Here is a 5,976-nt window from a genome sequence, read left to right on the forward strand (position 1 = left end):
AAAAAAAAAACAAAGTAAATGAGGTGCTTTCCAGCTGAACAAAATAAGTGGCAAACATTAATACTCTATGCTATCACTGAGGCTACAACAAGGATCAAGTTGCCCTCCTCTCAAGAGGAATTAATTAGACAAAGTCACAGAGCTTTTCCCTTCTCGGTTTCTGTTTTGGGTTCTTCTCTTTCCTTTTCCCTCACAACGTCTACTGCTCGTTGTGATGATGTGTGAGTTTAGTGGGGCAGAGGAGTACATACTCTGGACAGACTTCCCAGAGGAGGTGATCCTGTACTTGAACCTTTAAGAACAAGCAGGATTTTCCCATGCATGGAATGGGTAAGGTTATACTGGCAAAGAGAGCAACATGGGAGTGACAAGTAGTTCAGTATAGTAAGCTGTGGTGTGATGAAGTGGGAGATAGAAAATGAAACGAAAGAGATAGGCAGGGGCCAGGTCACTGAGGACTTTGTACTGGACATTATTTTGTGGGTGAACTTGAACTTTAGTCTGTGTATAATAGATAGCCATTGAAAGGTTTGACACATGAAGCTTTGATATAAGTTAGTGCATGATGTTCCAAGGTTTTCATTTTGCAGTGATTGTTTTGGCGCTGGTATGGTAAGTGGTTCTGAGGTAGGATCAGAGTAGAGGTAGGTAGACCAGTTATGTTACAAATTTGGTCATATTAAGAACATAATGACCTGGATTTGGATTCTATTACTAGGGATGGAGTTGAGAAAGTATGGTTGGTAAGTGTTTAGAGTAGAAATCATTAAGACTTAAACATGTTTGGTGAAATGTGAGATTATTGCCAGACTTTTGGCCTGAGTATCTAAGTGCCTGTGGTGATGTTCACTGTAACAGAAAATTTAAAAAAGGAACAGATATTAGGAAAAGATGAACCGCTCAGTTTTAAATGTACTGCGTTTTATTTGTGGTATATTCAGGTGGAAACATCCAGAAAATAATAGGATGTAGGAGACAGAGGCTCAGATAAAAAAGGTCAGGATTAGGGGTATTCGTGAAGGTCCTCCCAGTCCAGGGGAGCACAGAATATATAGAGAGTACGGGTAGAGTATGAAACAGCAACAGGCTGAGCCGTGAGGGAAAAGGAAAAAGAGCCCAAGACAAACCAAGCAGGAAAAAGCTCTGTGTCTTTGCCTAATTAATTCCTCGAGAGGAGGACAACTTCATCCTTGTTGTATCCTTAGTAATAGTATGTTATAGCGTATACATGTTTGCCACTTATTTTGTTAAGCTGAAAAGATCTCATTTACTTTGAGATTTTAGTTTATGACTTGACAATAAATATTTTTAAAATCATATTTCATGAGCACCTATTATGTACTAGGCACTGTGTTAAATACTTTATACATGTTATCTGATTTTATTCTTAAAATAATTCTACAAGGGTAGGTTTCATTATTTTATTTTGTTTTTGAAGAACCTGAAGATAAGAAAGATTAAGGGACTTGGTGAGCTTTTGCACACATCTGTATAACTCAGCTTTCCACACCTATATCACTCTCACACATCTATGTAAATTTCATTCTTTTAACCACCACTGATGATCAGTTATGTGTTTAGACCAAAGGACCATGTGGAAATCTCCTGTTTCTATTGTGCGAGTTACTGTAACCCAGAGGCACTGATTTATATTAATCATCATGGTTAGTCTTACGTGCATTAGCGTGGCAGTTGGACCCTCTGTTTTTGAGTGCAGTAAGGCTTTACTTAATTCTTTTCACTTTTCTGGGTCACTATTTCTTCATTTTTCTATTAGTAGTTTGCATTAGATTGCTAAATTGCATACGGTTCTAAAATCCTGTTAAGTACATTATTTTGAAAAACTCAAACACAGAGATTGTTTGGAGTTTGCATGTGCAGTTTTCTGGGGTGCGACTCATAGCTTTTATCAGACTCTCATAGTTTTGTGTACCTCACCACTCACCTTCATGCAAAAGATTAACAACTATAGTTCTAGAAGTATTTTCCACAATGTAGTGAACTGCAGTGCTTTGTGCAGTCCTCTCCTAAGTAGTTAGGTCTTCTTTAACAAAGGTATTGTGTTTCTTTGAAACTAATTTTTTGACGTAAGGTTCCTTTTTGGCTACTTAAAGTTACAATATTTTCTATACTAAAACAAGTCTTCATTATTTTATCACTTAAAAACAATTCAATTGAATGAGTAAAAGTTTGACTCTGCCCTATGCTAAATTAAAGAATATTCAGTTTTAAAGTGTGATTCAAATTACATTCACTAATATGTATTATTCACTTTGCATCTTCCCGTAGGAAAAGAATAACTGTGGTCCATTAGTAAGGGAAGAAAAGGAAGCAATGACAGAAGGCCTGGAGTTGGTGGTGCCAGTTAAACTGGGTTTGTACCTTTTCTTTTCATAATGTAACATGTTTATTCTAGTCTTGAATCCCTTTTTATCAATCTCCTGCCTTATTCCAGCAGCAGATTGTACAATTTTGAACCTTGCCTTCATATGGAAGAGACAAGGATGAATAAGACATACCCCTTTCAAATTATTTGCAATGTCTCTGTGAATACGAAAGAGAAAAATGATTTAAAAAGCTAGATAATAGTCTCATTTCCAGATAAGAAACTGAGAGGTCTGGTAAATTGTTCAAGGTCAAAAGCTCTTAGATAGTAAAGCTGGGATTCAAACTCAGATTTGTTGACTTCAAACCCCATTTGCCTTCCATTATGTCACAATGCCCTTCATTTAATTTAGGTTTCGTTGTACAACTGCTGATAACCGAAGTTGAGGACCAGGACCCCGTATATTTAATTTAAAGAATTTTTCTGTTAAAGTAAAAGGAAAGGAAAACATTCTCTATTCCCCTAAAGCTTAAGAGATTAGAGAAGGGAATTAATATTGTAGCGTACTTAGTGAATACCAGACACTGTTATTGGGCCATAGCATGAGCTAGCTCCTTTGACTGACAATATCCAGGTGACACACTTGGTATTATCCCTGTTTTAGGGATGAGGAGACTAAGATGCAGAGAAAGGAGTTAAACTGCCAGGATCACATAGCTAATTGCAAAAGTAGAATCCAGACCCTTTACTGGGAAAGGTTATTTAGAGTTACATCATGCCTGTTGACTTAGAATGGAATATCACACGAACCAAATGAATAGCTGCACAGTCTGACCTGAGCACTTTAACTGTGAACATTCTTAATTGGATCATTAACAGTGAAATCATCATCACCAAAATAGTATTTCCGCCTTCTTAATAAGCTTTTCACTGTAACCAGTTTAAGAGGGTAGTTGTTTAAGCTGTGGTGAAGAGAGATTTTAAATTCACGAAGTAGTGACTAGCATCATATGACAGAAGGGACGTGGAGGCGGAGCCAGGCCCAGTCCTTCCAGCTCCCACCTCTCTTACTGACTTGTGTATCTACAAGTGTCAGCCTTCTTTTGCAGCTGAGTTCATTGTTCCTTGTGTCTCTTAGAACTATAAAATTATCCTATCAGTAAGTAGATTTTTTATATGCTTCAAATGTAAATATCAAAGAATATTTACAGATAGGAAGTCTTTAAAGAGCACCTACCTGCATTTTCCAATTTGATAGGTGGAGAAACTGAGACCGTCACATTTGTATGACACTTTAAACATTCAAAGTCCTTCCACATACACTGATTACATACAAGCCATACTACAGTCTTGTGGATTAAATATTTTCATCGTCATTGTACAGATGAGCAAATTGAATTGGACCACGATCACATAGCTGGGCCTAGATTAAGTGACTTGACTCTCAACCTAAAGTTTTGCCATGTTTTCCTTGGGACTAATTACATCCTTGTGATGAAATCCTATTGTGTGAGAAAGTTAAAATTCAGTGATTTATGAAACAAATACAAGCAGGATAAACAAACATATCTGAGTAGGAAAGCATTAATGACTACAGCAAAAACCAGGGTCTACGAGTTGATTTAATCTTTGTTTTCATTTATTCCTGGATTTGGAGTAAGCGTAATTGATGTTCAGCATTCTGGTGTATATCAGTACTATTTGAGTTGCTTTATCCTTTAAATAATTTTTAAAAACCATACTTCATAGTAAAGTACTTATAAACTGTAGATGAACTAAGGAGAAATTAAGACAATTAATTCAAATGGATGTCCTAAAAAACAAATGAACAAATAAGTGTGAGAAGCTAAACTACATGCAGAATTATTCAGTGTGATTGCCTTGTGTGGTGTGAGATTTTTTCCTCTTTTCTCCTGGTTGTGAGGTACTGCTTAGAAGCATTACCTGTCTTCATGCCAGTGATCTGGCTGTGCAAACAACAAATCTCTCTACCTTGGTAACTTTTTGAAAAATATGTATTTTTTTAATTGGAAAGAAAATTATCTTAAAACTAGTATATGGATGTTAGACGTTTTACTTTCTTTTTTTTTTAAGATTTTATTGGGGAATTGGGGGAGGGAACAGCATTGGGGAATCGGGGAAGGGGAACAGACAAGTTGCTGTCCTTTTGTTCTTCAGTCTAGTTGTGAAGGACTTCACTTCACTGGCCCATGTTGATATTGTGATCATTGCAGTCTTCCCAGCCTAGGCAGATACGTCACCGGCCATTGGAAGGCTGCTCACAGTGGCTCACAGCAGCTCATGCTGGCTGCTGGCCCACTGCAGCGTATGCTGTCACCGGCCACTCACCACAGCTCCAGGTCGACCTGTTGTTCACCATCTTAGCTGTAGAGGGTGCAGCGTCACTGGCCCATGTGGTATCCAAACCAGCAACCCTGCTGCTCAGAGTTCACGTTCCCAAGCCAACTCTTGACTCTTGACCAACGAGCCACTCGGCTGGCCCAGCAGTTTTTCTTTTATAATTCTGGTCCCCAAATTGTTCTTCCTTTAAAAGGAGTTGATTTTCTAGATTATATAATATGATGGTGCTTTCTCTGTGGGTGTAAAAATTTGATCATTAACAAGATTTTGGTTTTTTATTCTATGTCAAAGTTTTAACATTTGAAATTATATTTGTTGTATAGAACTAATAAATGGAAGGAGGATCCCCATGTGGTTCTAATCAAATAAGGAAAACAAAACAGTGAAGGATAGACGAGGTGTAGAACAAAATTGGAAAATGTCATGGTAAGATCTGACTTAAATGAGGGAAGAAAGATGTTCTTCCTGAAAACTTTTTCCCTTCAGTCCTTTTAAAGATCCTCTTTCCACATGGTCTTACCTGCAGAAATCTGCCAGGAACCCACTCTTTCCTCACCAGCCCAGGTCCCTGCTCTCCGAGCAGGGTTATCCGAGGAGGACTGGCCTTTAATTCTCAGTTTTGTATCTGGCCTTAACACATGTGCCAGGGTTTTGTTCAGCCACTGCTTTAAGGCTCTTTAAAGAAAAAATGAAAAGGCCACTTGACAGTAGTTGATACTGAGGTTTTGTTCTGAGGAAACTCGGGAGTGAGTCTCCCAGCGACTTCCAACAACTGACAAGCAGTGTCATTCACTTGTACTTGTTACGACACGTGTGTGCCTTTCTCACCCAAACTATTGTTTTATTATAGTTACTTCCCATCTGCCAGCTGTGATGGACAGGTCCTAATAGACTTGTAATATTTAGCTGAGGGCTTAGAATTTTTAAAGACAACTGGGCTTTTCCTGTGATTCATGAGTTTCCCTTGCTTGGCATTAGGGTTGAAGATCCAGGCTGCCAGGCTGGCATCTTGGTATGAAAGCATTCCCTCAATGCACGTGGAGACTGTGATGCAGGAGGCATGGCCTTACCACATAAGCCCTTTCACTCTGTTTTTTTTATTTTTTATTTTTTTTAAGATTTTATTGGGGAATTGGGGAAGGGAACAGTGTTGGGTTATTGGGGAAGGGAAACATTGTGTTTTTCCAGGACCGATCAGCTCCAAGTCAAGTTGTTGCCCTTCAGTCTTAGTTGTGGAGGGCGCAAGCTCAGCTCCAAGTCCAGTCACAGCTTTCAATCTAGTTGCCAGG

General features: G+C 38.5%; 1 protein-coding gene across 2 annotated transcripts in view; it reads left to right on the forward strand.

Moving 5' to 3' along the window:
- PEAK1 (pseudopodium enriched atypical kinase 1) overlaps positions 1 to 5,976 on the forward strand; it is a 298,079-nt gene that overhangs the window by 91,724 nt on the left and 200,379 nt on the right. For both annotated transcript variants that reach the window (XM_019630685.1, XM_019630682.1), the window contains one exon: positions 2,290 to 2,374. The gene's annotated coding sequence lies outside the window, so the exon portion shown is untranslated. The remainder of the gene's footprint in view (positions 1 to 2,289; positions 2,375 to 5,976) is intronic.

This window comes from Hipposideros armiger, unplaced genomic scaffold (assembly GCF_001890085.2).
Source record: "Hipposideros armiger isolate ML-2016 unplaced genomic scaffold, ASM189008v1 scaffold_931, whole genome shotgun sequence".
In the NCBI taxonomy this organism is placed as follows: Eukaryota; Metazoa; Chordata; class Mammalia; order Chiroptera; family Hipposideridae; genus Hipposideros; species Hipposideros armiger.